Source organism: Chiloscyllium punctatum, chromosome 3 (genome assembly GCF_047496795.1).
Source record: "Chiloscyllium punctatum isolate Juve2018m chromosome 3, sChiPun1.3, whole genome shotgun sequence".
Classification (NCBI taxonomy): Eukaryota; Metazoa; Chordata; class Chondrichthyes; order Orectolobiformes; family Hemiscylliidae; genus Chiloscyllium; species Chiloscyllium punctatum.
In genome coordinates, this window is record NC_092741.1 from 25761999 (window position 1) to 25788851 (window position 26853).

Below are 26853 nucleotides of genomic sequence, written 5' to 3' on the forward strand. Positions count from 1 at the left end.
CTCCCCCTGCTTCATAGGGCTGCAGCCTGCATTCTCTCATCCTTCCACACTCCTCCACGCCTCCATTTCGGAATGGCAGGCAGTGACCAGTGGGGTACCGCAGGGATCAGTACTGGGACCGCAGCTTTTTACAATATATGTTCATGATATAGAAGATGCTATTAGCAATAACATTAGCAAATTTGCTGATGATACTGAGCTGGGTGGCAGGGTGAAATGTGATGAGGATGTTAGGAGATTACCGGGTGACCTGGACAAGTTAGGTGAGTGGTCAGATGCATGGCAGATGCACTTTAATGTGAATAAATGGATGCTTATCCACTTTGGTGGCAAGAACAGGAAGGCAGATTACTACCTAAATGGAATCAATTTCGGTCAAGGGACAGTACAGAGAGATCTGGGGGTTCTTGTACACCGCTCAATGAAGGTAAGCATGCAGGTACAGCAGGTAGTGAAGAAGGCTAATAGCATGCTGGCCTTCATAACAAGAGGGATTGAGTACAGAAGCAAAGAGGTTCTTCTGCAGGTGTACAGGGCCCTGGTGAGACCACACCTGGAGTACTGTGTGCAGTTCTGGTCTCCAAATTTGAGGAGAGACATTCTGGCTATTGAGGGAGTGCAGCGTAGGTTGACGAGGTCAATTCCTGGAATGGCGGGATTACCTTACACTGAAAGACTGGAGCGACTGGGCTTGTGTACCCTTGAGTTTAGAAGACTGAGAGGGGATCTGGTTGAGACATATAAGATTATCAAAGGATTGGACACTCTGGCGGCAGGAAACGTGAGTGCCGAAACAGAGGACACAGCTTAAAAATACGGGGTAGACCGTTTAGGACGAGATGAGGAGAAACGTCTTCACCCAGAGAGTGGTGGCTGTGTGGAATGCTCTGCCCCAGAGGGCAGTGGAGGCCCAGTCTCTGGATTCATTGAAGAAAGAGTTGGACAGAGCTCTCAAGGATAGTGGAATCAAGGCTTATGGAGATAAGGCAGGAACAGGATACTGATTAAGGATGATCAGCCATGATCATATTGAATGGTGGTGCAGGCTCCAAGGGCAGAATGGCCAACTCCTGCACCTATTGTCTATTGTCCTCCTTTCCTGACTGCCAGCCGCAGACAGCGTGCAGCCCCAATCCCTTTCTTTCCGTCTTTCTTGCTGATTTGGGCAGCGCTCCGCTCTCCTCCCCTCCCTGTCTCCAGGAGACTGATGCCAGGCACAGCGGCAGCAAAAATAACCTGTCGATGCATTGCGTGCGTGGCCCAACACGAGTGCAGAGGGGTGACTTGAGCAGCCCCTGCTGGCGGAAAAAGCCTACTGCACCTGGTATTCCCAGGCAGTCTCCCATCCAAGTACTAACTAGGCCTGAGTCTGCTTAGCTTCCGAGACCAGACGAGATCACGCGTTTTCAGACTATTTTGGCCGTAGGCGCTAGCTTCCGCCTTTTCTCCCCACTTCAAGGCGTGCTGGCCAGCCACATTTTCTTTGCTGCTCTTTCTCTTGATCCCCTTTGTTTTTTTTTTCTCTCTTTTCTCTTTGCTCTTTCTCCTCCGTGCGTGCTTCCCTCCCTCCCTCCCTCCAGCTAGCCCTTGCCCACCACGCTCCTGTCGTCTCCCACATCCCCACACAGGCCAACTGCAAAACCTCCCCCTGCTTCATAGGGCTGCAGCCTGCATTCTCTCATCCTTCCACACTCCTCCACGCCTCCATTTCGGAATGGCAGGCAGTGACCAGTGGGGTACCGCAGGGATCAGTACTGGGACCGCAGCTTTTTACAATATATGTTCATGATATAGAAGATGCTATTAGCAATAACATTAGCAAATTTGCTGATGATACTGAGCTGGGTGGCAGGGTGAAATGTGATGAGGATGTTAGGAGATTACCGGGTGACCTGGACAAGTTAGGTGAGTGGTCAGATGCATGGCAGATGCACTTTAATGTGGATAAATGGATGCTTATCCACTTTGGTGGCAAGAACAGGAAGGCAGATTACTACCTAAATGGAATCAATTTCGGTCAAGGGACAGTACAGAGAGATCTGGGGGTTCTTGTACACCGCTCAATGAAGGTAAGCATGCAGGTACAGCAGGTAGTGAAGAAGGCTAATAGCATGCTGGCCTTCATAACAAGAGGGATTGAGTACAGAAGCAAAGAGGTTCTTCTGCAGGTGTACAGGGCCCTGGTGAGACCACACCTGGAGTACTGTGTGCAGTTCTGGTCTCCAAATTTGAGGAGAGACATTCTGGCTATTGAGGGAGTGCAGCGTAGGTTGACGAGGTCAATTCCTGGAATGGCGGGATTACCTTACACTGAAAGACTGGAGCGACTGGGCTTGTGTACCCTTGAGTTTAGAAGACTGAGAGGGGATCTGGTTGAGACATATAAGATTATCAAAGGATTGGACACTCTGGCGGCAGGAAACGTGAGTGCCGAAACAGGGGACACAGCTTAAAAATACGGGGTAGACCGTTTAGGACAGAGATGAGGAGAAACGTCTTCACCCAGAGAGTGGTGGCTGTGTGGAATGCTCTGCCCCAGAGGGCAGTGGAGGCCCAGTCTCTGGATTCATTGAAGAAAGAGTTGGACAGAGCTCTCAAGGATAGTGGAATCAAGGCTTATGGAGATAAGGCAGGAACAGGATACTGATTAAGGATGATCAGCCATGATCATATTGAATGGTGGTGCAGGCTCCAAGGGCAGAATGGCCAACTCCTGCACCTATTGTCTATTGTCCTCCTTTCCTGACTGCCAGCCGCAGACAGCGTGCAGCCCCAATCCCTTTCTTTCCGTCTTTCTTGCTGATTTTGGCAGCGCTCCGCTCTCCTCCCCTCCCTGTCTCCAGGAGACTGATGCCAGGCACAGCGGCAGCAAAAATAACCTGTCGCTGCATTGCGTGCGTGGCCCAACACGAGTGCAGAGGGGTGACTTGAGCAGCCCCTGCTGGCGGAAAAAGCTGACTGCACCTGGTATTCCCAGGCGGCCTCCCATCCAAGTACTAACCAGGCCTGAGTTTGCTTAGTTTCCGAGATCAGACGAGATCGGGCGTTTTCAGACTAGTATGGCCGCAGGCGCTGGCCCCTGCCTTTTCTCCCCACTTCAAGGCGTGCTGGCCAGCCACATTTTCTTTGCTGCTCTTTCTCTTGATCCCCTTTGTTTTTTTTTCTCTCTTTTCTCTTTGCTCTTTCTCCTCCGTGCGTGCTTCCCTCCCTCCCTCCCTCCAGCTAGCCCTTGCCCACCAGGCTCCTGTCGTCTCCCACATCCCCACACAGGCCAACTGCAAAACCTCCCCCTGCTTCATAGGGCTGCAGCCTGCATTCTCTCATCCTTCCACACTCCTCCACGCCTCCATTTCGGAATGGCAGGCAGTGACCAGTGGGGTACCGCAGGGATCAGTACTGGGACCGCAGCTTTTTACAATATATGTTCATGATATAGAAGATGCTATTAGCAATAACATTAGCAAATTTGCTGATGATACTGAGCTGGGTGGCAGGGTGAAATGTGATGAGGATGTTAGGAGATTACCGGGTGACCTGGACAAGTTAGGTGAGTGGTCAGATGCATGGCAGATGCACTTTAATGTGGATAAATGGATGCTTATCCACTTTGGTGGCAAGAACAGGAAGGCAGATTACTACCTAAATGGAATCAATTTCGGTCAAGGGACAGTACAGAGAGATCTGGGGGTTCTTGTACACCGCTCAATGAAGGTAAGCATGCAGGTACAGCAGGTAGTGAAGAAGGCTAATAGCATGCTGGCCTTCATAACAAGAGGGATCGAGTACAGAAGCAAAGAGGTTCTTCTGCAGGTGTACAGGGCCCTGGTGAGACCACACCTGGAGTACTGTGTGCAGTTCTGGTCTCCAAATTTGAGGAGAGACATTCTGGCTATTGAGGGAGTGCAGCGTAGGTTGACGAGGTCAATTCCTGGAATGGCGGGATTACCTTACACTGAAAGACTGGAGCGACTGGGCTTGTGTACCCTTGAGTTTAGAAGACTGAGAGGGGATCTGGTTGAGACATATAAGATTATCAAAGGATTGGACACTCTGGCGGCAGGAAACGTGAGTGCCGAAACAGGGGACACAGCTTAAAAATACGGGGTAGACCGTTTAGGACAGAGATGAGGAGAAACGTCTTCACCCAGAGAGTGGTGGCTGTGTGGAATGCTCTGCCCCAGAGGGCAGTGGAGGCCCAGTCTCTGGATTCATTGAAGAAAGAGTTGGACAGAGCTCTCAAGGATAGTGGAATCAAGGCTTATGGAGATAAGGCAGGAACAGGATACTGATTAAGGATGATCAGCCATGATCATATTGAATGGTGGTGCAGGCTCCAAGGGCAGAATGGCCAACTCCTGCACCTATTGTCTATTGTCCTCCTTTCCTGACTGCCAGCCGCAGACAGCGTGCAGCCCCAATCCCTTTCTTTCCGTCTTTCTTGCTGATTTTGGCAGCGCTCCGCTCTCCTCCCCTCCCTGTCTCCTGCCTGCAGGAGACTGATGCCAGGCACAGCGGCAGCAAAAATAACCTGTCGCTGCATTGCGTGCGTGGCCCAACACGAGTGCAGAGGGGTGACTTGAGCAGCCCCTGCTGGCGGAAAAAGCCTATTGCACCTGGTATTCCCAGGCGGTCTCCCATCCAAGTACTAACCAGGCCTGAGTCTGCTTAGTTTCCACGATCAGACGAGATCGGGCGTTTCCAGACTAGTACGGCCGTAGGCGCTGGCCCTTGCCTTTTCTCCCCACTTCAAGGCGTGCTGGCCAGCCACATTTTCTTTGCTGCTCTTTCTCTTGATCCCCTTTGTTTTTTTTTTCTCTCTTTTCTCTTTGCTCTTTCTCCTCCGTGCGTGCTTCCCTCCCTCCCTCCCTCCAGCTAGCCCTTGCCCACCAGGCTCCTGTCGTCTCCCACATCCCCACACAGGCCAACTGCAAAACCTCCCCCTGCTTCATAGGGCTGCAGCCTGCATTCTCTCATCCTTCCACACTCCTCCACGCCTCCATTTCGGAATGGCAGGCAGTGACCAGTGGGGTACCGCAGGGATCAGTACTGGGACCGCAGCTTTTTACAATATATGTTCATGATATAGAAGATGCTATTAGCAATAACATTAGCAAATTTGCTGATGATACTGAGCTGGGTGGCAGGGTGAAATGTGATGAGGATGTTAGGAGATTACCGGGTGACCTGGACAAGTTAGGTGAGTGGTCAGATGCATGGCAGATGCACTTTAATGTGGATAAATGGATGCTTATCCACTTTGGTGGCAAGAACAGGAAGGCAGATTACTACCTAAATGGAATCAATTTCGGTCAAGGGACAGTACAGAGAGATCTGGGGGTTCTTGTACACCGCTCAATGAAGGTAAGCATGCAGGTACAGCAGGTAGTGAAGAAGGCTAATAGCATGCTGGCCTTCATAACAAGAGGGATTGAGTACAGAAGCAAAGAGGTTCTTCTGCAGGTGTACAGGGCCCTGGTGAGACCACACCTGGAGTACTGTGTGCAGTTCTGGTCTCCAAATTTGAGGAGAGACATTCTGGCTATTGAGGGAGTGCAGCGTAGGTTGACGAGGTCAATTCCTGGAATGGCGGGATTACCTTACACTGAAAGACTGGAGCGACTGGGCTTGTGTACCCTTGAGTTTAGAAGACTGAGAGGGGATCTGGTTGAGACATATAAGATTATCAAAGGATTGGACACTCTGGCGGCAGGAAACGTGAGTGCCGAAACAGGGGACACAGCTTAAAAATACGGGGTAGACCGTTTAGGACAGAGATGAGGAGAAACGTCTTCACCCAGAGAGTGGTGGCTGTGTGGAATGCTCTGCCCCAGAGGGCAGTGGAGGCCCAGTCTCTGGATTCATTGAAGAAAGAGTTGGACAGAGCTCTCAAGGATAGTGGAATCAAGGCTTATGGAGATAAGGCAGGAACAGGATACTGATTAAGGATGATCAGCCATGATCATATTGAATGGTGGTGCAGGCTCCAAGGGCAGAATGGCCAACTCCTGCACCTATTGTCTATTGTCCTCCTTTCCTGACTGCCAGCCGCAGACAGCGTGCAGCCCCAATCCCTTTCTTTCCGTCTTTCTTGCTGATTTTGGCAGCGCTCCGCTCTCCTCCCCTCCCTGTCTCCAGGAGACTGATGCCAGGCACAGCGGCAGCAAAAATAACCTGTCGCTGCATTGCGTGCGTGGCCCAACACGAGTGCAGAGGGGTGACTTGAGCAGCCCCTGCTGGCGGAAAAAGCCGACTGCACCTGGTATTCCCAGGCGGCCTCCCATCCAAGTACTAACCAGGCCTGAGTTTGCTTAGCTTCCGAGATCAGACGAGATCGGGCGTTTTCAGACTAGTATGGCCGTAGGCGCTGGCCCCTGCCTTTTCTCCCCACTTCAAGGCGTGCTGGCCAGCCACATTTTCTTTGCTGCTCTTTCTCTTGATCCCCTTTGTTTTTTTTTCTCTCTTTTCTCTTTGCTCTTTCTCCTCCGTGCGTGCTTCCCTCCCTCCCTCCCTCCAGCTAGCCCTTGCCCACCACGCTCCTGTCGTCTCCCACATCCCCACACAGGCCAACTGCAAAACCTCCCCCTGCTTCATAGGGCTGCAGCCTGCATTCTCTCATCCTTCCACACTCCTCCACGCCTCCATTTCGGAATGGCAGGCAGTGACCAGTGGGGTACCGCAGGGATCAGTACTGGGACCGCAGCTTTTTACAATATATGTTCATGATATAGAAGATGCTATTAGCAATAACATTAGCAAATTTGCTGATGATACTGAGCTGGGTGGCAGGGTGAAATGTGATGAGGATGTTAGGAGATTACCGGGTGACCTGGACAAGTTAGGTGAGTGGTCAGATGCATGGCAGATGCACTTTAATGTGAATAAATGGATGCTTATCCACTTTGGTGGCAAGAACAGGAAGGCAGATTACTACCTAAATGGAATCAATTTCGGTCAAGGGACAGTACAGAGAGATCTGGGGGTTCTTGTACACCGCTCAATGAAGGTAAGCATGCAGGTACAGCAAGAAGTGAAGAAGGCTAATAGCATGCTGGCCTTCATAACAAGAGGGATTGAGTACAGAAGCAAAGAGGTTCTTCTGCAGGTGTACAGGGCCCTGGTGAGACCACACCTGGAGTACTGTGTGCAGTTCTGGTCTCCAAATTTGAGGAGAGACATTCTGGCTATTGAGGGAGTGCAGCGTAGGTTGACGAGGTCAATTCCTGGAATGGCGGGATTACCTTACACTGAAAGACTGGAGCGACTGGGCTTGTGTACCCTTGAGTTTAGAAGACTGAGAGGGGATCTGGTTGAGACATATAAGATTATCAAAGGATTGGACACTCTGGCGGCAGGAAACGTGAGTGCCGAAACAGAGGACACAGCTTAAAAATACGGGGTAGACCGTTTAGGACAGAGATGAGGAGAAGCGTCTTCACCCAGAGAGTGGTGGCTGTGTGGAATGCTCTGCCCCAGAGGGCAGTGGAGGCCCAGTCTCTGGATTCATTGAAGAAAGAGTTGGACAGAGCTCTCAAGGATAGTGGAATCAAGGCTTATGGAGATAAGGCAGGAACAGGATACTGATTAAGGATGATCAGCCATGATCATATTGAATGGTGGTGCAGGCTCCAAGGGCAGAATGGCCAACTCCTGCACCTATTGTCTATTGTCCTCCTTTCCTGACTGCCAGCCGCAGACAGCGTGCAGCCCCAATCCCTTTCTTTCCGTCTTTCTTGCTGATTTTGGCAGCGCTCCGCTCTCCTCCCCTCCCTGTCTCCAGGAGACTGATGCCAGGCACAGCGGCAGCAAAAATAACCTGTCGCTGCATTGCGTGCGTGGCCCAACACGAGTGCGGAGGGGTGACTTGAGCAGCCCCTGCTGGCGGAAAAAGCCTACTGCACCTGGTATTCCCAGGCAGTCTCCCATCCAAGTACTAACCAGGCCTGAGTCTGCTTAGCTTCCGAATCAGACGAGATCGGGTGTTTTCAGAATAGTATGGCTGTAGGCGCTGGCCCTTGCCTTTTCTCCCCACTTCAAGGCGTGCTGGCCAGCCACATTTTCTTTGCTGCTCTTTCTCTTGATCCCCTTTGTTTTTTTTTTCTCTCTTTTCTCTTTGCTCTTTCTCCTCCGTGCGTGCGTCCCTCCCTCCCTCCCTCCAGCTAGCCCTTGCCCACCAGGCTCCTGTCGTCTCCCACATCCCCACACAGGCCAACTGCAAAACCTCCCCCTGCTTCATAGGGCTGCAGCCTGCATTCTCTCATCCTTCCACACTCCTCCACGCCTCCATTTCGGAATGGCAGGCAGTGACCAGTGGGGTACCGCAGGGATCAGTACTGGGACCGCAGCTTTTTACAATATATGTTCATGATATAGAAGATGCTATTAGCAATAACATTAGCAAATTTGCTGATGATACTGAGCTGGGTGGCAGGGTGAAATGTGATGAGGATGTTAGGAGATTACCGGGTGACCTGGACAAGTTAGGTGAGTGGTCAGATGCATGGCAGATGCGCTTTAATGTGGATAAATGGATGCTTATCCACTTTGGTGGCAAGAACAGGAAGGCAGATTACTACCTAAATGGAATCAATTTCGGTCAAGGGACAGTACAGAGAGATCTGGGGGTTCTTGTACACCGCTCAATGAAGGTAAGCATGCAGGTACAGCAGGTAGTGAAGAAGGCTAATAGCATGCTGGCCTTCATAACAAGAGGGATTGAGTACAGAAGCAAAGAGGTTCTTCTGCAGGTGTACAGGGCCCTGGTGAGACCACACCTGGAGTACTGTGTGCAGTTCTGGTCTCCAAATTTGAGGAGAGACATTCTGGCTATTGAGGGAGTGCAGCGTAGGTTGACGAGGTCAATTCCTGGAATGGCGGGATTACCTTACACTGAAAGACTGGAGCGACTGGGCTTGTGTACCCTTGAGTTTAGAAGACTGAGAGGGGATCTGGTTGAGACATATAAGATTATCAAAGGATTGGACACTCTGGCGGCAGGAAACGTGAGTGCCGAAACAGGGGACACAGCTTAAAAATACGGGGTAGACCGTTTAGGACAGAGATGAGGAGAAACGTCTTCACCCAGAGAGTGGTGGCTGTGTGGAATGCTCTGCCCCAGAGGGCAGTGGAGGCCCAGTCTCTGGATTCATTGAAGAAAGAGTTGGACAGAGCTCTCAAGGATAGTGGAATCAAGGCTTATGGAGATAAGGCAGGAACAGGATACTGATTAAGGATGATCAGCCATGATCATATTGAATGGTGGTGCAGGCTCCAAGGGCAGAATGGCCAACTCCTGCACCTATTGTCTATTGTCCTCCTTTCCTGACTGCCAGCCGCAGACAGCGTGCAGCCCCAATCCCTTTCTTTCCGTCTTTCTTGCTGATTTTGGCAGCGCTCCGCTCTCCTCCCCTCCCTGTCTCCAGGAGACTGATGCCAGGCACAGCGGCAGCAAAAATAACCTGTCGCTGCATTGCGTGCGTGGCCCAACACGAGTGCAGAGGGGTGACTTGAGCAGCCCCTGCTGGCGGAAAGAGCCTACTGCACCTGGTATTCCCAGGCAGTCTCCCATCCAAGTACTAACCAGGCCTGAGTCTGCTTAGCTTCCGAATCAGACGAGATCGGGTGTTTTCAGAATAGTATGGCTGTAGGCGCTGGCCCTTGCCTTTTCTCCCCACTTCAAGGCGTGCTGGCCAGCCACATTTTCTTTGCTGCTCTTTCTCTTGATCCCCTTTGTTTTTTTTTTCTTTCTTTTCTCTTTGCTCTTTCTCCTCCGTGCGTGCTTCCCTCCCTCCCTCCCTCCAGCTAGCCCTTGCCCACCAGGCTCCTGTCGTCTCCCACATCCCCACACAGGCCAACTGCAAAACCTCCCCCTGCTTCATAGGGCTGCAGCCTGCATTCTCTCATCCTTCCACACTCCTCCACGCCTCCATTTCGGAATGGCAGGCAGTGACCAGTGGGGTACCGCAGGGATCAGTACTGGGACCGCAGCTTTTTACAATATATGTTCATGATATAGAAGATGCTATTAGCAATAACATTAGCAAATTTGCTGATGATACTGAGCTGGGTGGCAGGGTGAAATGTGATGAGGATGTTAGGAGATTACCGGGTGACCTGGACAAGTTAGGTGAGTGGTCAGATGCATGGCAGATGCGCTTTAATGTGGATAAATGGATGCTTATCCACTTTGGTGGCAAGAACAGGAAGGCAGATTACTACCTAAATGGAATCAATTTCGGTCAAGGGACAGTACAGAGAGATCTGGGGGTTCTTGTACACCGCTCAATGAAGGTAAGCATGCAGGTACAGCAGGTAGTGAAGAAGGCTAATAGCATGCTGGCCTTCATAACAAGAGGGATTGAGTACAGAAGCAAAGAGGTTCTTCTGCAGGTGTACAGGGCCCTGGTGAGACCACACCTGGAGTACTGTGTGCAGTTCTGGTCTCCAAATTTGAGGAGAGACATTCTGGCTATTGAGGGAGTGCAGCGTAGGTTGACGAGGTCAATTCCTGGAATGGCGGGATTACCTTACACTGAAAGACTGGAGCGACTGGGCTTGTGTACCCTTGAGTTTAGAAGACTGAGAGGGGATCTGGTTGAGACATATAAGATTATCAAAGGATTGGACACTCTGGCGGCAGGAAACGTGAGTGCCGAAACAGGGGACACAGCTTAAAAATACGGGGTAGACCGTTTAGGACAGAGATGAGGAGAAACGTCTTCACCCAGAGAGTGGTGGCTGTGTGGAATGCTCTGCCCCAGAGGGCAGTGGAGGCCCAGTCTCTGGATTCATTGAAGAAAGAGTTGGACAGAGCTCTCAAGGATAGTGGAATCAAGGCTTATGGAGATAAGGCAGGAACAGGATACTGATTAAGGATGATCAGCCATGATCATATTGAATGGTGGTGCAGGCTCCAAGGGCAGAATGGCCAACTCCTGCACCTATTGTCTATTGTCCTCCTTTCCTGACTGCCAGCCGCAGACAGCGTGCAGCCCCAATCCCTTTCTTTCCGTCTTTCTTGCTGATTTTGGCAGCGCTCCGCTCTCCTCCCCTCCCTGTCTCCAGGAGACTGATGCCAGGCACAGCGGCAGCAAAAATAACCTGTCGCTGCATTGCGTGCGTGGCCCAACACGAGTGCAGAGGGGTGACTTGAGCAGCCCCTGCTGGCGGAAAAAGCCTACTGCACCTGGTATTCCCAGGCGGTCTCCCATCCAAGTACTAACCAGGCCTGAGTCTACTTAGGTTCCGAGATCAGACGAGATCGGGCGTTTTCAGACTAGTATGGCCGTAGGTGCTGGCCCTTGCCTTTTCTCCCCACTTCAAGGCGTGCTGGCCAGCCACATTTTCTTTGCTGCTCTTTCTCTTGATCCCCTTTGTTTTTTTTTTCTCTCTTTTCTCTTTGCTCTTTCTCCTCCGTGCGTGCTTCCCTCCCTCCCTCCCTCCCTCCAGCTAGCCCTTGCCCACCAGGCTCCTGTCGTCTCCCACATCCCCACACAGGCCAACTGCAAAACCTCCCCCTGCTTCATAGGGCTGCAGCCTGCATTCTCTCATCCTTCCACACTCCTCCACGCCTCCATTTCGGAATGGCAGGCAGTGACCAGTGGGGTACCGCAGGGATCAGTACTGGGACCGCAGCTTTTTACAATATATGTTCATGATATAGAAGATGCTATTAGCAATAACATTAACAAATTTGCTGATGATACTGAGCTGGGTGGCAGGGTGAAATGTGATGAGGATGTTAGGAGATTACCGGGTGACCTGGACAAGTTAGGTGAGTGGTCAGATGCATGGCAGATGCACTTTAATGTGGATAAATGGATGCTTATCCACTTTGGTGGCAAGAACAGGAAGGCAGATTACTACCTAAATGGAATCAATTTCGGTCAAGGGACAGTACAGAGAGATCTGGGGGTTCTTGTACACCGCTCAATGAAGGTAAGCATGCAGGTACAGCAGGTAGTGAAGAAGGCTAATAGCATGCTGGCCTTCATAACAAGAGGGATTGAGTACAGAAGCAAAGAGGTTCTTCTGCAGGTGTACAGGGCCCTGGTGAGACCACACCTGGAGTACTGTGTGCAGTTCTGGTCTCCAAATTTGAGGAGAGACATTCTGGCTATTGAGGGAGTGCAGCGTAGGTTGACGAGGTCAATTCCTGGAATGGCGGGATTACCTTACACTGAAAGACTGGAGCGACTGGGCTTGTGTACCCTTGAGTTTAGAAGACTGAGAGGGGATCTGGTTGAGACATATAAGATTATCAAAGGATTGGACACTCTGGCGGCAGGAAACGTGAGTGCCGAAACAGAGGACACAGCTTAAAAATACGGGGTAGACTGTTTAGGACAGAGATGAGGAGAAACGTCTTCACCCAGAGAGTGGTGGCTGTGTGGAATGCTCTGCCCCAGAGGGCAGTGGAGGCCCAGTCTCTGGATTCATTGAAGAAAGAGTTGGACAGAGCTCTCAAGGATAGTGGAATCAAGGCTTATGGAGATAAGGCAGGAACAGGATACTGATTAAGGATGATCAGCCATGATCATATTGAATGGTGGTGCAGGCTCCAAGGGCAGAATGGCCAACTCCTGCACCTATTGTCTATTGTCCTCCTTTCCTGACTGCCAGCCGCAGACAGCGTGCAGCCCCAATCCCTTTCTTTCCGTCTTTCTTGCTGATTTTGGCAGCGCTCCGCTCTCCTCCCCTCCCTGTCTCCTGCCTGCAGGAGACTGATGCCAGGCACAGCGGCAGCAAAAATAACCTGTCGCTGCATTGCGTGCGTGGCCCAACACGAGTGCAGAGGGGTGACTTGAGCAGCCCCTGCTGGCGGAAAAAGCCTACTGCACCTGGTATTCCCAGGCGGCCTCCCATCCAAGTACTAACCAGGCCTGAGTTTGCTTAGCTTCCGAGATCAGACGAGATCGGGCGTTTTCAGACTAGTATGGCCGTAGGCGCTGGCCCCTGCCTTTTCTCCCCACTTCAAGGCGTGCTGGCCAGCCACATTTTCTTTGCTGCTCTTTCTCTTGATCCCCTTTGGTTTTTTTTTCTCTCTTTTCTCTTTGCTCTTTCTCCTCCGTGCGTGCTTCCCTCCCTCCCTCCCTCCAGCTAGCCCTTGCCCACCAGGCTCCTGTCGTCTCCCACATCCCCACACAGGCCAACTGCAAAACCTCCCCCTGCTTCATAGGGCTGCAGCCTGCATTCTCTCATCCTTCCACACTCCTCCACGCCTCCATTTCGGAATGGCAGGCAGTGACCAGTGGGGTACCGCAGGGATCAGTACTGGGACCGCAGCTTTTTACAATATATGTTCATGATATAGAAGATGCTATTAGCAATAACATTAGCAAATTTGCTGATGATACTGAGCTGGGTGGCAGGGTGAAATGTGATGAGGATGTTAGGAGATTACCGGGTGACCTGGACAAGTTAGGTGAGTGGTCAGATGCATGGCAGATGCACTTTAATGTGGATAAATGGATGCTTATCCACTTTGGTGGCAAGAACAGGAAGGCAGATTACTACCTAAATGGAATCAATTTCGGTCAAGGGACAGTACAGAGAGATCTGGGGGTTCTTGTACACCGCTCAATGAAGGTAAGCATGCAGGTACAGCAGGTAGTGAAGAAGGCTAATAGCATGCTGGCCTTCATAACAAGAGGGATTGAGTACAGAAGCAAAGAGGTTCTTCTGCAGGTGTACAGGGCCCTGGTGAGACCACACCTGGAGTACTGTGTGCAGTTCTGGTCTCCAAATTTGAGGAGAGACATTCTGGCTATTGAGGGAGTGCAGCGTAGGTTGACGAGGTCAATTCCTGGAATGGCGGGATTACCTTACACTGAAAGACTGGAGCGACTGGGCTTGTGTACCCTTGAGTTTAGAAGACTGAGAGGGGATCTGGTTGAGACATATAAGATTATCAAAGGATTGGACACTCTGGCGGCAGGAAACGTGAGTGCCGAAACAGGGGACACAGCTTAAAAATACGGGGTAGACCGTTTAGGACAGAGATGAGGAGAAACGTCTTCACCCAGAGAGTGGTGGCTGTGTGGAATGCTCTGCCCCAGAGGGCAGTGGAGGCCCAGTCTCTGGATTCATTGAAGAAAGAGTTGGACAGAGCTCTCAAGGATAGTGGAATCAAGGCTTATGGAGATAAGGCAGGAACAGGATACTGATTAAGGATGATCAGCCATGATCATATTGAATGGTGGTGCAGGCTCCAAGGGCAGAATGGCCAACTCCTGCACCTATTGTCTATTGTCCTCCTTTCCTGACTGCCAGCCGCAGACAGCGTGCAGCCCCAATCCCTTTCTTTCCGTCTTTCTTGCTGATTTTGGCAGCGCTCCGCTCTCCTCCCCTCCCTGTCTCCAGGAGACTGATGCCAGGCACAGCGGCAGCAAAAATATCCTGTCGCTGCATTGCGTGCGTGGCCCAACACGAGTGCAGAGGGGTGACTTGAGCAGCCCCTGCTGGCGGAAAAAGCCTACTGCACCTGGTATTCCCAGGCGGTCTCCCATCCAAGTGCTAACCAGGCCTGAGTCTGCTTAGCTTCCGAGATCAGACGAGATCGGGCGTTTTCAGACTAGTATGGCCATAGGCGCTGGCCCTTGCCTTTTCTCCCCACTTCAAGGCGTGCTGGCCAGCCACATTTTCTTTGCTGCTCTTTCTCTTGATCCCCTTTGTTTTTTTTTTCTCTCTTTTCTCTTTGCTCTTTCTCCTCCGTGCGTGCTTCCCTCCCTCCCTCCCTCCAGCTAGCCCTTGCCCACCAGGCTCCTGTCGTCTCCCACATCCCCACACAGGCCAACTGCAAAACCTCCCCCTGCTTCATAGGGCTGCAGCCTGCATTCTCTCATCCTTCCACACTCCTCCACGCCTCCATTTCGGAATGGCAGGCAGTGACCAGTGGTGTACCGCAGGGATCAGTACTGGGACCGCAGCTTTTTACAATATATGTTCATGATATAGAAGATGCTATTAGCAATAACATTAGCAAATTTGCTGATGATACTGAGCTGGGTGGCAGGGTGAAATGTGATGAGGATGTTAGGAGATTACCGGGTGACCTGGACAAGTTAGGTGAGTGGTCAGATGCATGGCAGATGCACTTTAATGTGGATAAATGGATGCTTATCCACTTTGGTGGCAAGAACAGGAAGGCAGATTACTACCTAAATGGAATCAATTTCGGTCAAGGGACAGTACAGAGAGATCTGGGGGTTCTTGTACACCGCTCAATGAAGGTAAGCATGCAGGTACAGCAGGTAGTGAAGAAGGCTAATAGCATGCTGGCCTTCATAACAAGAGGGATTGAGTACAGAAGCAAAGAGGTTCTTCTGCAGGTGTACAGGGCCCTGGTGAGACCACACCTGGAGTACTGTGTGCAGTTCTGGTCTCCAAATTTGAGGAGAGACATTCTGGCTATTGAGGGAGTGCAGCGTAGGTTGACGAGGTCAATTCCTGGAATGGCGGGATTACCTTACACTGAAAGACTGGAGCGACTGGGCTTGTGTACCCTTGAGTTTAGAAGACTGAGAGGGGATCTGGTTGAGACATATAAGATTATCAAAGGATTGGACACTCTGGCGGCAGGAAACGTGAGTGCCGAAACAGAGGACACAGCTTAAAAATACGGGGTAGACCGTTTAGGACAGAGATGAGGAGAAACGTCTTCACCCAGAGAGTGGTGGCTGTGTGGAATGCTCTGCCCCAGAGGGCAGTGGAGGCCCAGTCTCTGGATTCATTGAAGAAAGAGTTGGACAGAGCTCTCAAGGATAGTGGAATCAAGGCTTATGGAGATAAGGCAGGAACAGGATACTGATTAAGGATGATCAGCCATGATCATATTGAATGGTGGTGCAGGCTCCAAGGGCAGAATGGCCAACTCCTGCACCTATTGTCTATTGTCCTCCTTTCCTGACTGCCAGCCGCAGACAGCGTGCAGCCCCAATCCCTTTCTTTCCGTCTTTCTTGCTGATTTTGGCAGCGCTCCGCTCTCCTCCCCTCCCTGTCTCCTGCCTGCAGGAGACTGATGCCAGGCACAGCGGCAGCAAAAATAACCTGTCGCTGCATTGCGTGCGTGGCCCAACACGAGTGCAGAGGGGTGACTTGAGCAGCCCCTGCTGGCGGAAAAAGCCTACTGCACCTGGTATTCCCAGGCAGTCTCCCATCCAAGTACTAACCAGGCCTGAGTCTGCTTAGTTTCCGAGATCAGGCGTTTTCAGACTAGTATGGCCGTAGGCACAGGCTCCTGCCTTTTCTCCCCACTTCAAGGCGTGCTGGCCAGCCACATTTTCTTTGCTGCTCTTTCTCTTGATCCCCTTTGTTTTTTTTTTCTCTCTTTTCTCTTTGCTCTTTCTCCTCCGTGCGTGCTTCACTCCCTCCCTCCCTCCCTCCAGATAGCCCTTGCCCACCAGGCTCCTGTCGTCTCCCACATCCCCACACAGGCCAACTGCAAAACCTCCCCCTGCTTCATAGGGCTGCAGCCTGCATTCTCTCATCCTTCCACACTCCTCCACGCCTCCATTTCGGAATGGCAGGCAGTGACCAGTGGGGTACCGCAGGGATCAGTACTGGGACCGCAGCTTTTTACAATATATGTTCATGATATAGAAGATGCTATTAGCAATAACATTAGCAAATTTGCTGATGATACTGAGCTGGGTGGCAGGGTGAAATGTGATGAGGATGTTAGGAGATTACCGGGTGACCTGGACAAGTTAGGTGAGTGGTCAGATGCATGGCAGATGCACTTTAATGTGGATAAATGGATGCTTATCCACTTTGGTGGCAAGAACAGGAAGGCAGATTACTACCTAAATGGAATCAATTTCGGTCAAGGGACAGTACAGAGAGATCTGGGGGTTCTTGTACACCGCTCAATGAAGGTAAGCATGCAGGTACAGCAGGTAGTGAAGAAGGCTAATAGCATGCTGGCCTTCATAACAAGAGGGATTGAGTACAGAAGCAAAGAGGTTCTTCTGCAGGTGTACAGGGCCCTGGTGAGACCACACCTGGAGTACTGTGTGCAGTTCTGGTCTCCAAATTTGAGGAGAGACATTCTGGCTATTGAGGGAGTGCAGCGTAGGTTGACGAGGTCAATTCCTGGAATGGCGGGATTACCTTACACTGAAAGACTGGAGCGACTGGGCTTGTGTACCCTTGAGTTTAGAAGACTGAGAGGGGATCTGGTTGAGACATATAAGATTATCAAAGGATTGGACACTCTGGCGGCAGGAAACGTGAGTGCCGAAACAGAGGACACAGCTTAAAAATACGGGGTAGACCGTTTAGGACAGAGATGAGGAGAAACGTCTTCACCCAGAGAGTGGTGGCTGTGTGGAATGCTCTGCCCCAGAGGGCAGTGGAGGCCCAGTCTCTGGATTCATTGAAGAAAGAGTTGGACAGAGCTCTCAAGGATAGTGGAATCAAGGCTTATGGAGATAAGGCAGGAACAGGATACTGATTAAGGATGATCAGCCATGATCATATTGAATGGTGGTGCAGGCTCCAAGGGCAGAATGGCCAACTCCTGCACCTATTGTCTATTGCCCTCCTTTCCTGACTGCCAGCCGCAGACAGCGTGCAGCCCCAATCCCTTTCTTTCCCTCTTTCTTGCTGATTTTGGCAGCGCTCCGCTCTCCTCCCCTCCCTGTCTCCTGCCTGCAGCGGCAGCAAAAATAACCTGTCGCTGCATTGCGTGCGTGGCCCAACACGAGTGCAGAGGGGTGACTTCAGCAGCCCCTGCTGGCGGAAAAAGCCGACTGCACCTGGTATTCCCAGGCGGTCTCCCATCCAGGTACTAACCAGGCCTGAGTCTGCTTAGCTTCCGAGATCAGACGAGATCGGGCGTTTTCAGACTAGTATGGCCGTAGGCGCTGGCCCCTGCCTTTTCTCCCCACTTCAAGGCGTGCTGGCCAGCCACATTTTCTTTGCTGCTCTTTCTCTTGATCCCCTTTGTTTTTTTTTTCTCTCTTTTCTCTTTGCTCTTCCTCCTCCGTGCGTGCTTCCCTCACTCCCTCCCTCCCTCCCTCCAGCTAGCCCTTGCCCACCAGGCTCCTGTCGTCTCCCACATCCCCACACAGGCCAACTGCAAGACCTCCCCCTGCTTCACAGGGCTGCAGCCTGCATTCTCTCATCCTTCCACCCTCCTCCACGCCTCCATTTCGGAATGGCAGGCAGTGACCAGTGGGGTACCGCAGGGATCAGTACTGGGACCGCAGCTTTTTACAATATATGTTCATGATATAGAAGATGCTATTAGCAATAACATTAGCAAATTTGCTGATGATACTGAGCTGGGTGGCAGGGTGAAATGTGATGAGGATGTTAGGAGATTACCGGGTGACCTGGACAAGTTAGGTGAGTGGTCAGATGCATGGCAGATGCACTTTAATGTGGATAAATGGATGCTTATCCACTTTGGTGGCAAGAACACGAAGGCAGATTACTACCTAAATGGAATCAATTTCGGTCAAGGGACAGTACCGAGAGATCTGGGGGTTCTTGTACACCACTCAATGAAGGTAAGCATGCAGGTACAGCAGGTAGTGAAGAAGGCTAATAGCATGCTGGCCTTCATAACAAGAGGGATCGAGTACAGAAGCAAAGAGGTTCTTCTGCAGGTGTACAGGGCCCTGGTGAGACCACACCTGGAGTACTGTGTGCAGTTCTGGTCTCCAAATTTGAGGAGAGACATTCCGGCTATTGAGGGAGTGCAGCGTAGGTTGACGAGGTCAATTCCTGGAATGGCGGGATTACCTTACACTGAAAGATTGGAGCGACTGGGCTTGTGTACCCTTGAGTTTAGAAGACTGAGAGGGGATCTGGTTGAGACATATAAGATTATCAAAGGATTGGACACTCTGGCGGCAGGAAACGTGAGTGCCGAAACAGAGGACACAGCTTAAAAATACGGGGTAGACCATTTAGGACAGAGATGAGGAGAAACGTCTTCACCCAGAGAGTGGTGGCTGTGTGGAATGCTCTGCCCCAGAGGGCAGTGGAGGCCCAGTCTCTGGATTCATTGAAGAAAGAGTTGGACAGAGCTCTCAAGCATAGTGGAATCAAGGCTTATGGAGATAAGGCAGGAACAGGATACTGATTAAGGATGATCAGCCATGATCATATTGAATGGTGGTGCAGGCTCCAAGGGCAGAATGGCCAACTCCTGCACCTATTGTCTATTGCCCTCCTTTCCTGACTGCCAGCCGCAGACAGCGTGCAGCCCCAATCCCTTTCTTTCCCTCTTTCTTGCTGATTTTGGCAGCGCTCCGCTCTCCTCCCCTCCCTGTCTCCTGCCTGCAGCGGCAGCAAAAATAACCTGTCGCTGCATTGCGTGCGTGGCCCAACACGAGTGCAGAGGGGTGACTTGAGCAGCCCCTGCTGGCGGAAAAAGCCTACTGCACCTGGTATTCCCAGGCTGTCTCCCATCCAAGTACTAACCAGGCCTGAGTCTGCTTAGCTTCCGAGATCAGACGAGATCGGGCGTTTTCAGACTAGTATGGCCGTAGGCGCTGGCCCCTCCCTTTTCTCCCCACTTCAAGGCGTGCTGGCCAGCCACATTTTCTTTGCTGCTCTTTCTCTTGATCCCCTTTGTTTTTTTTTTCTCTCTTTTCTCTTTGCTCTTCCTCCTCCGTGCGTGCTTCCCTCACTCCCTCCCTCCCTCCCTCCAGCTAGCCCTTGCCCACCAGGCTCCTGTCGTCTCCCACATCCTCACACAGGCCAACTGCAAGACCTCCCCCTGCTTCATAGGGCTGCAGCCTGCATTCTCTCATCCTTCCACACTCCTCCACGCCTCCATTTCGGAATGGCAGGCAGTGACCAGTGGGGTACCGCAGGGATCAGTACTGGGACCGCAGCTTTTTACAATATATGTTCATGATATAGAAGATGCTATTAGCAATAACATTAGCAAATTTGCTGATGATACTGAGCTGGGTGGCAGGGTGAAATGTGATGAGGATGTTAGGAGATTACCGGGTGACCTGGACAAGTTAGGTGAGTGGTCAGATGCATGGCAGATGCACTTTAATGTGGATAAATGGATGCTTATCCACTTTGGTGGCAAGAACACGAAGGCAGATTACTACCTAAATGGAATCAATTTCGGTCAAGGGACAGTACCGAGAGATCTGGGGGTTCTTGTACACCACTCAATGAAGGTAAGCATGCAGGTACAGCAGGTAGTGAAGAAGGCTAATAGCATGCTGGCCTTCATAACAAGAGGGATCGAGTACAGAAGCAAAGAGGTTCTTCTGCAGGTGTACAGGGCCCTGGTGAGACCACACCTGGAGTACTGTGTGCAGTTCTGGTCTCCAAATTTGAGGAGAGACATTCCGGCTATTGAGGGAGTGCAGCGTAGGTTGACGAGGTCAATTCCTGGAATGGCGGGATTACCTTACACTGAAAGACTGGAGCGACTGGGCTTGTGTACCCTTGAGTTTAGAAGACTGAGAGGGGATCTGGTTGAGACATATAAGATTATCAAAGGATTGGACACTCTGGCGGCAGGAAACGTGAGTGCCGAAACAGAGGACACAGCTTAAAAATACGGGGTAGACTGTTTAGGACAGAGATGAGGAGAAACGTCTTCACCCAGAGAGTGGTGGCTGTGTGGAATGCTCTGCCCCAGAGGGCAGTGGAGGCCCAGTCTCTGGATTCATTGAAGAAAGAGTTGGACAGAGCTCTCAAGGATAGTGGAATCAAGGCTTATGGAGATAAGGCAGGAACAGGATACTGATTAAGGATGATCAGCCATGATCATATTGAATGGTGGTGCAGGCTCCAAGGGCAGAATGGCCAACTCCTGCACCTATTGTCTATTGCCCTCCTTTCCTGACTGCCAGCCGCAGACAGCGTGCAGCCCCAATCCCTTTCTTTCCCTCTTTCTTGCTGATTTTGGCAGCGCTCCTCTCTCCTCCCCTCCCTGTCTCCTGCCTGCAGCGGCAGCAAAAATAACCTGTCGCTGCATTGCGTGCGTGGCCCAACACGAGTGCAGAGGGGTGACTTGAGCAGCCCCTGCTGGCGGAAAAAGCCTACTGCACCTGGTATACCCAGGCGGTCTCCCATCCAAGTACTAACCAGGCCTGAGTCTGCTTAGCTTCCGAGATCAGACGAGACCGGGCGTTTTCCGACTAGTATGGCCGTAGGCGCTGGCCCCTGCATTTTCTCCCCACTTCAAGGCGTGCTGGCCAGCCACATTTTCTTTGCTGCTCTTTCTCTTGATCCCCTTTGTTTTTTTTTTCTCTCTTTTCTCTTTGCTCTTCCTCCTCCGTGCGTGCTTCCCTCCCTCCCTCCCTCCCTCCAGCTAGCCCTTGCCCACCAGGCTCCTGTCGTCTCCCACATCCCCACACAGGCCAACTGCAAGACCTCCCCCTGCTTCATAGGGCTGCAGCCTGCATTCTCTCATCCTTCCACACTCCTCCACGCCTCCATTTCGGAATGGCAGGCAGTGACCAGTGGGGTACCGCAGGGATCAGTACTGGGACCGCAGCTTTTTACAATATATGTTCATGATATAGAAGATGCTATTAGCAATAACATTAGCAAATTTGCTGATGATACTGAGCTGGGTGGCAGGGTGAAATGTGATGAGGATGTTAGGAGATTACCGGGTGACCTGGACAAGTTAGGTGAGTGGTCAGATGCATGGCAGATGCACTTTAATGTGGATAAATGGATGCTTATCCACTTTGGTGGCAAGAACACGAAGGCAGATTACTACCTAAATGGAATCAATTTCGGTCAAGGGACAGTACCGAGAGATCTGGGGGTTCTTGTACACCACTCAATGAAGGTAAGCATGCAGGTACAGCAGGTAGTGAAGAAGGCTAATAGCATGCTGGCCTTCATAACAAGAGGGATCGAGTACAGAAGCAAAGAGGTTCTTCTGCAGGTGTACAGGGCCCTGGTGAGACCACACCTGGAGTACTGTGTGCAGTTCTGGTCTCCAAATTTGAGGAGAGACATTCCGGCTATTGAGGGAGTGCAGCGTAGGTTGACGAGGTCAATTCCTGGAATGGCGGGATTACCTTACACTGAAAGACTGGAGCGACTGGGCTCGTGTACCCTTGAGTTTAGAAGACTGAGAGGGGATCTGGTTGAGACATATAAGATTATCAAAGGATTGGACACTCTGGCGGCAGGAAACGTGAGTGCCGAAACAGAGGACACAGCTTAAAAATACGGGGTAGACCGTTTAGGACAGAGATGAGGAGAAACGTCTTCACCCAGAGAGTGGTGGCTGTGTGGAATGCTCTGCCCCAGAGGGCAGTGGAGGCCCAGTCTCTGGATTCATTGAAGAAAGAGTTGGACAGAGCTCTCAAGGATAGTGGAATCAAGGCTTATGGAGATAAGGCAGGAACAGGATACTGATTAAGGATGATCAGCCATGATCATATTGAATGGTGGTGCAGGCTCCAAGGGCAGAATGGCCAACTCCTGCACCTATTGTCTATTGCCCTCCTTTCCTGACTGCCAGCCGCAGACAGCGTGCAGCCCCAATCCCTTTCTTTCCCTCTTTCTTGCTGATTTTGGCAGCGCTCCGCTCTCCTCCCCTCCCTGTCTCCTGCCTGCAGCGGCAGCAAAAATAACCTGTCGCTGCATTGCGTGCGTGGCCCAACACGAGTGCAGAGGGGTGACTTGAGCAGCCCCTGCTGGCGGAAAAAGCCTACTGCACCTGGTATTCCCAGGCTGTCTCCCATCCAAGTACTAACCAGGCCTGAGTCTGCTTAGCTTCCGAGATCAGACGAGATCGGGCGTTTTCAGACTAGTATGGCCGTAGGCGCTGGCCCCTCCCTTTTCTCCCCACTTCAAGGCGTGCTGGCCAGCCACATTTTCTTTGCTGCTCTTTCTCTTGATCCCCTTTGTTTTTTTTTTCTCTCTTTTCTCTTTGCTCTTCCTCCTCCGTGCGTGCTTCCCTCACTCCCTCCCTCCCTCCCTCCAGCTAGCCCTTGCCCACCAGGCTCCTGTCGTCTCCCACATCCCCACACAGGCCAACTGCAAGACCTCCCCCTGCTTCATAGGGCTGCAGCCTGCATTCTCTCATCCTTCCACACTCCTCCACGCCTCCATTTCGGAATGGCAGGCAGTGACCAGTGGGGTACCGCAGGGATCAGTACTGGGACCGCAGCTTTTTACAATATATGTTCATGATATAGAAGATGCTATTAGCAATAACATTAGCAAATTTGCTGATGATACTGAGCTGGGTGGCAGGGTGAAATGTGATGAGGATGTTAGGAGATTACCGGGTGACCTGGACAAGTTAGGTGAGTGGTCAGATGCATGGCAGATGCACTTTAATGTGGATAAATGGATGCTTATCCACTTTGGTGGCAAGAACACGAAGGCAGATTACTACCTAAATGGAATCAATTTCGGTCAAGGGACAGTACCGAGAGATCTGGGGGTTCTTGTACACCACTCAATGAAGGTAAGCATGCAGGTACAGCAGGTAGTGAAGAAGGCTAATAGCATGCTGGCCTTCATAACAAGAGGGATTGAGTACAGAAGCAAAGAGGTTCTTCTGCAGGTGTACAGGGCCCTGGTGAGACCACACCTGGAGTACTGTGTGCAGTTCTGGTCTCCAAATTTGAGGAGAGACATTCCGGCTATTGAGGGAGTGCAGCGTAGGTTGACGAGGTCAATTCCTGGAATGGCGGGATTACCTTACACTGAAAGACTGAAGCGACTGGGCTTGTGTACCCTTGAGTTTAGAAGACTGAGAGGGGATCTAGTTGAGACATATAAGATTATCAAAGGATTGGACACTCTGGCGGCAGGAAACGTGAGTGCCGAAACAGAGGACACAGCTTAAAAATACGGGGTAGACCGTTTAGGACAGAGATGAGGAGAAACGTCTTCACCCAGAGAGTGGTGGCTGTGTGGAATGCTCTGCCCCAGAGGGCAGTGGAGGCCCAGTCTCTGGATTCATTGAAGAAAGAGTTGGACAGAGCTCTCAAGGATAGTGGAATCAAGGCTTATGGAGATAAGGCAGGAACAGGATACTGATTAAGGATGATCAGCCATGATCATATTGAATGGTGGTGCAGGCTCCAAGGGCAGAATGGCCAACTCCTGCACCTATTGTCTATTGCCCTCCTTTCCTGACTGCCAGCCGCAGACAGCGTGCAGCCCCAATCCCTTTCTTTCCCTCTTTCTTGCTGATTTTGGCAGCGCTCCGCTCTCCTCCCCTCCCTGTCTCCTGCCTGCAGCGGCAGCAAAAATAACCTGTCGCTGCATTGCGTGCGTGGCCCAACACGAGTGCAGAGGGGTGACTTGAGCAGCCCCTGCTGGCGGAAAAAGCCTACTGCACCTGGTATTCCCAGGCGGTCTCCCATCCAAGTACTAACCAGGCCTGAGTCTGCTTAGCTTCCGAGATCAGACGAGATCGGGCGTTTTCAGACTAGTATGGCCGTAGGCGCTGGCCCCTGCCTTTTCTCCCCACTTCAAGGCGTGCTGGCCAGCCACATTTTCTTTGCTGCTCTTTCTCTTGATCCCCTTTGTTTTTTTTTTCTCTCTTTTCTCTTTGCTCTTCCTCCTCTGTGCGTGCTTCCCTCACTCCCTCCCTCCCTCCCTCCAGCTAGCCCTTGCCCACCAGGCTCCTGTCGTCTCCCACATCCCCACACAGGCCAACTGCAAGACCTCCCCCTGCTTCATAGGGCTGCAGCCTGCATTCTCTCATCCTTCCACACTCCTCCACGCCTCCATTTCGGAATGGCAGGCAGTGACCAGTGGGGTACCGCAGGGATCAGTACTGGGACCGCAGCTTTTTACAATATATGTTCATGATATAGAAGATGCTATTAGCAATAACATTAGCAAATTTGCTGATGATACTGAGCTGGGTGGCAGGGTGAAATGTGATGAGGATGTTAGGAGATTACCGGGTGACCTGGACAAGTTAGGTGAGTGGTCAGATGCATGGCAGATGCACTTTAATGTGGATAAATGGATGCTTATCCACTTTGGTGGCAAGAACACGAAGGCAGATTACTACCTAAATGGAATCAATTTCGGTCAAGGGACAGTACCGAGAGATCTGGGGGTTCTTGTACACCACTCAATGAAGGTAAGCATGCAGGTACAGCAGGTAGTGAAGAAGGCTAATAGCATGCTGGCCTTCATAACAAGAGGGATCGAGTACAGAAGCAAAGAGGTTCTTCTGCAGGTGTACAGGGCCCTGGTGAGACCACACCTGGAGTACTGTGTGCAGTTCTGGTCTCCAAATTTGAGGAGAGACATTCTGGCTATTGAGGGAGTGCAGCGTAGGTTGACGAGGTCAATTCCTGGAATGGCGGGATTACCTTACAGAGAAAGACTGAAGCGACTGGGCTTGTGTACCCTTGAGTTTAGAAGACTGAGAGGGGATCTGGTTGAGACATATAAGATTATCAAAGGATTGGACACTCTGGCGGCAGGAAACGTGAGTGCCGAAACAGAGGACACAGCTTAAAAATACGGGGTAGACCGTTTAGGACAGAGATGAGGAGAAACGTCTTCACCCAGAGAGTGGTGGCTGTGTGGAATGCTCTGCCCCAGAGGGCAGTGGAGGCCCAGTCTCTGGATTCATTGAAGAAAGAGTTGGACAGAGCTCTCAAGGATAGTGGAATCAAGGCTTATGGAGATAAGGCAGGAACAGGATACTGATTAAGGATGATCAGCCATGATCATATTGAATGGTGGTGCAAGCTCCAAGGGCAGAATGGCCAACTCCTGCACCTATTGTCTATTGTCCTAATTTCCTGACTGCCAGCCGCAGACAGCGTGCAGCCCCAATCCCTTTCTTTCCCTCTTTCTTGCTGATTTTGGCAGCGCTCCGCTCTCCTCCCCTCCCTGTCTCCTGCCTGCAGCGGCAGCAAAAATAACCTGTCGCTGCATTGCGTGCGTGGCCCAACACGAGTGCAGAGGGGTGACTTGAGCAGCCCCTGCTGGCGGAAAAAGCCTACTGCACCTGGTATTCCCAGGCGGTCTCCCATCCAAGTACTAACCAGGCCTGAGTCTGCTTAACTTCCGAGATCAGACGAGATCGGGCGTTTTCAGACTAGTATGGCCGTAGGCGCTGGCCCCTGCCTTTTCTCCCCACTTCAAGGCGTGCTGGCCAGCCACATTTTCTTTGCTGCTCTTTCTCTTGATCCCCTTTGTTTTTTTTTTCTCTCTTTTCTCTTTGCTCTTCCTCCTCCGTGCGTGCTTCCCTCACTCCCTCCCTCCCTCCCTCCAGCTAGCCCTTGCCCACCAGGCTCCTGTCATCTCCCACATCCCCACACAGGCCAACTGCAAGACCTCCCCCTGCTTCATAGGGCTGCAGCCTGCATTCTCTCATCCTTCCACACTCCTCCACGCCTCCATTTCGGAATGGCAGGCAGTGACCAATGGGGTACCGCAGGGATCAGTACTGGGACCGCAGCTTTTTACAATATATGTTCATGATATAGAAGATGCTATTAGCAATAACATTAGCAAATTTGCTGATGATACTGAGCTGGGTGGCAGGGTGAAATGTGATGAGGATGTTAGGAGATTACCGGGTGACCTGGACAAGTTAGGTGAGTGGTCAGATGCATGGCAGATGCACTTTAATGTGGATAAATGGATGCTTATCCACTTTGGTGGCAAGAACACGAAGGCAGATTACTACCTAAATGGAATCAATTTCGGTCAAGGGACAGTACCGAGAGATCTGGGGGTTCTTGTACACCACTCAATGAAGGTAAGCATGCAGGTACAGCAGGTAGTGAAGAAGGCTAATAGCATGCTGGCCTTCATAACAAGAGGGATCGAGTACAGAAGCAAAGAGGTTCTTCTGCAGGTGTACAGGGCCCTGGTGAGACCACACCTGGAGTACTGTGTGCAGTTCTGGTCTCCAAA

General features: G+C 51.4%; 12 non-coding genes and 4 pseudogenes across 12 annotated transcripts; all 16 read right to left on the minus strand.

Moving 5' to 3' along the window:
- Positions 1–1309: 1309 nt before the first annotated feature.
- Positions 1310–1428, minus strand: LOC140472521 (5S ribosomal RNA; annotated as a pseudogene).
- Positions 1429–2952: 1524 nt separating this feature from the next.
- On the minus strand, positions 2953–3071 carry LOC140471916 (5S ribosomal RNA; annotated as a pseudogene).
- A 1530-nt stretch (positions 3072–4601) lies between these two features.
- Positions 4602–4720, minus strand: LOC140471950 (5S ribosomal RNA; annotated as a pseudogene).
- Positions 4721–6244: 1524 nt separating this feature from the next.
- Positions 6245–6363, minus strand: LOC140470730 (5S ribosomal RNA). Its single transcript, XR_011956640.1, has one exon. It is a non-coding gene; the product is annotated as a 5S ribosomal RNA (ribosomal RNA).
- Positions 6364–7886: 1523 nt separating this feature from the next.
- On the minus strand, positions 7887–8004 carry LOC140471358 (5S ribosomal RNA). Its single transcript, XR_011956981.1, has one exon. It is a non-coding gene; the product is annotated as a 5S ribosomal RNA (ribosomal RNA).
- Positions 8005–9528: 1524 nt separating this feature from the next.
- LOC140471364 (5S ribosomal RNA) lies at positions 9529–9646 on the minus strand. Its single transcript, XR_011956983.1, has one exon. It is a non-coding gene; the product is annotated as a 5S ribosomal RNA (ribosomal RNA).
- A 1524-nt stretch (positions 9647–11170) lies between these two features.
- LOC140471001 (5S ribosomal RNA) lies at positions 11171–11289 on the minus strand. Its single transcript, XR_011956836.1, has one exon. It is a non-coding gene; the product is annotated as a 5S ribosomal RNA (ribosomal RNA).
- Positions 11290–12824: 1535 nt separating this feature from the next.
- Positions 12825–12943, minus strand: LOC140469505 (5S ribosomal RNA). The gene has a single exon (XR_011956129.1). It is a non-coding gene; the product is annotated as a 5S ribosomal RNA (ribosomal RNA).
- Positions 12944–14467: 1524 nt separating this feature from the next.
- Positions 14468–14586, minus strand: LOC140470107 (5S ribosomal RNA). Its single transcript, XR_011956373.1, has one exon. It is a non-coding gene; the product is annotated as a 5S ribosomal RNA (ribosomal RNA).
- Positions 14587–16117: 1531 nt separating this feature from the next.
- On the minus strand, positions 16118–16226 carry LOC140472660 (5S ribosomal RNA; annotated as a pseudogene).
- A 1515-nt stretch (positions 16227–17741) lies between these two features.
- Positions 17742–17860, minus strand: LOC140468587 (5S ribosomal RNA). The gene has a single exon (XR_011955716.1). It is a non-coding gene; the product is annotated as a 5S ribosomal RNA (ribosomal RNA).
- Positions 17861–19379: 1519 nt separating this feature from the next.
- On the minus strand, positions 19380–19498 carry LOC140469674 (5S ribosomal RNA). The gene has a single exon (XR_011956202.1). It is a non-coding gene; the product is annotated as a 5S ribosomal RNA (ribosomal RNA).
- A 1519-nt stretch (positions 19499–21017) lies between these two features.
- On the minus strand, positions 21018–21136 carry LOC140471052 (5S ribosomal RNA). The gene has a single exon (XR_011956844.1). It is a non-coding gene; the product is annotated as a 5S ribosomal RNA (ribosomal RNA).
- A 1515-nt stretch (positions 21137–22651) lies between these two features.
- LOC140469680 (5S ribosomal RNA) lies at positions 22652–22770 on the minus strand. Its single transcript, XR_011956203.1, has one exon. It is a non-coding gene; the product is annotated as a 5S ribosomal RNA (ribosomal RNA).
- Positions 22771–24289: 1519 nt separating this feature from the next.
- On the minus strand, positions 24290–24408 carry LOC140470695 (5S ribosomal RNA). Its single transcript, XR_011956621.1, has one exon. It is a non-coding gene; the product is annotated as a 5S ribosomal RNA (ribosomal RNA).
- A 1519-nt stretch (positions 24409–25927) lies between these two features.
- On the minus strand, positions 25928–26046 carry LOC140474996 (5S ribosomal RNA). Its single transcript, XR_011959600.1, has one exon. It is a non-coding gene; the product is annotated as a 5S ribosomal RNA (ribosomal RNA).
- Between the last annotated feature and the right edge of the window lie 807 nt (positions 26047–26853).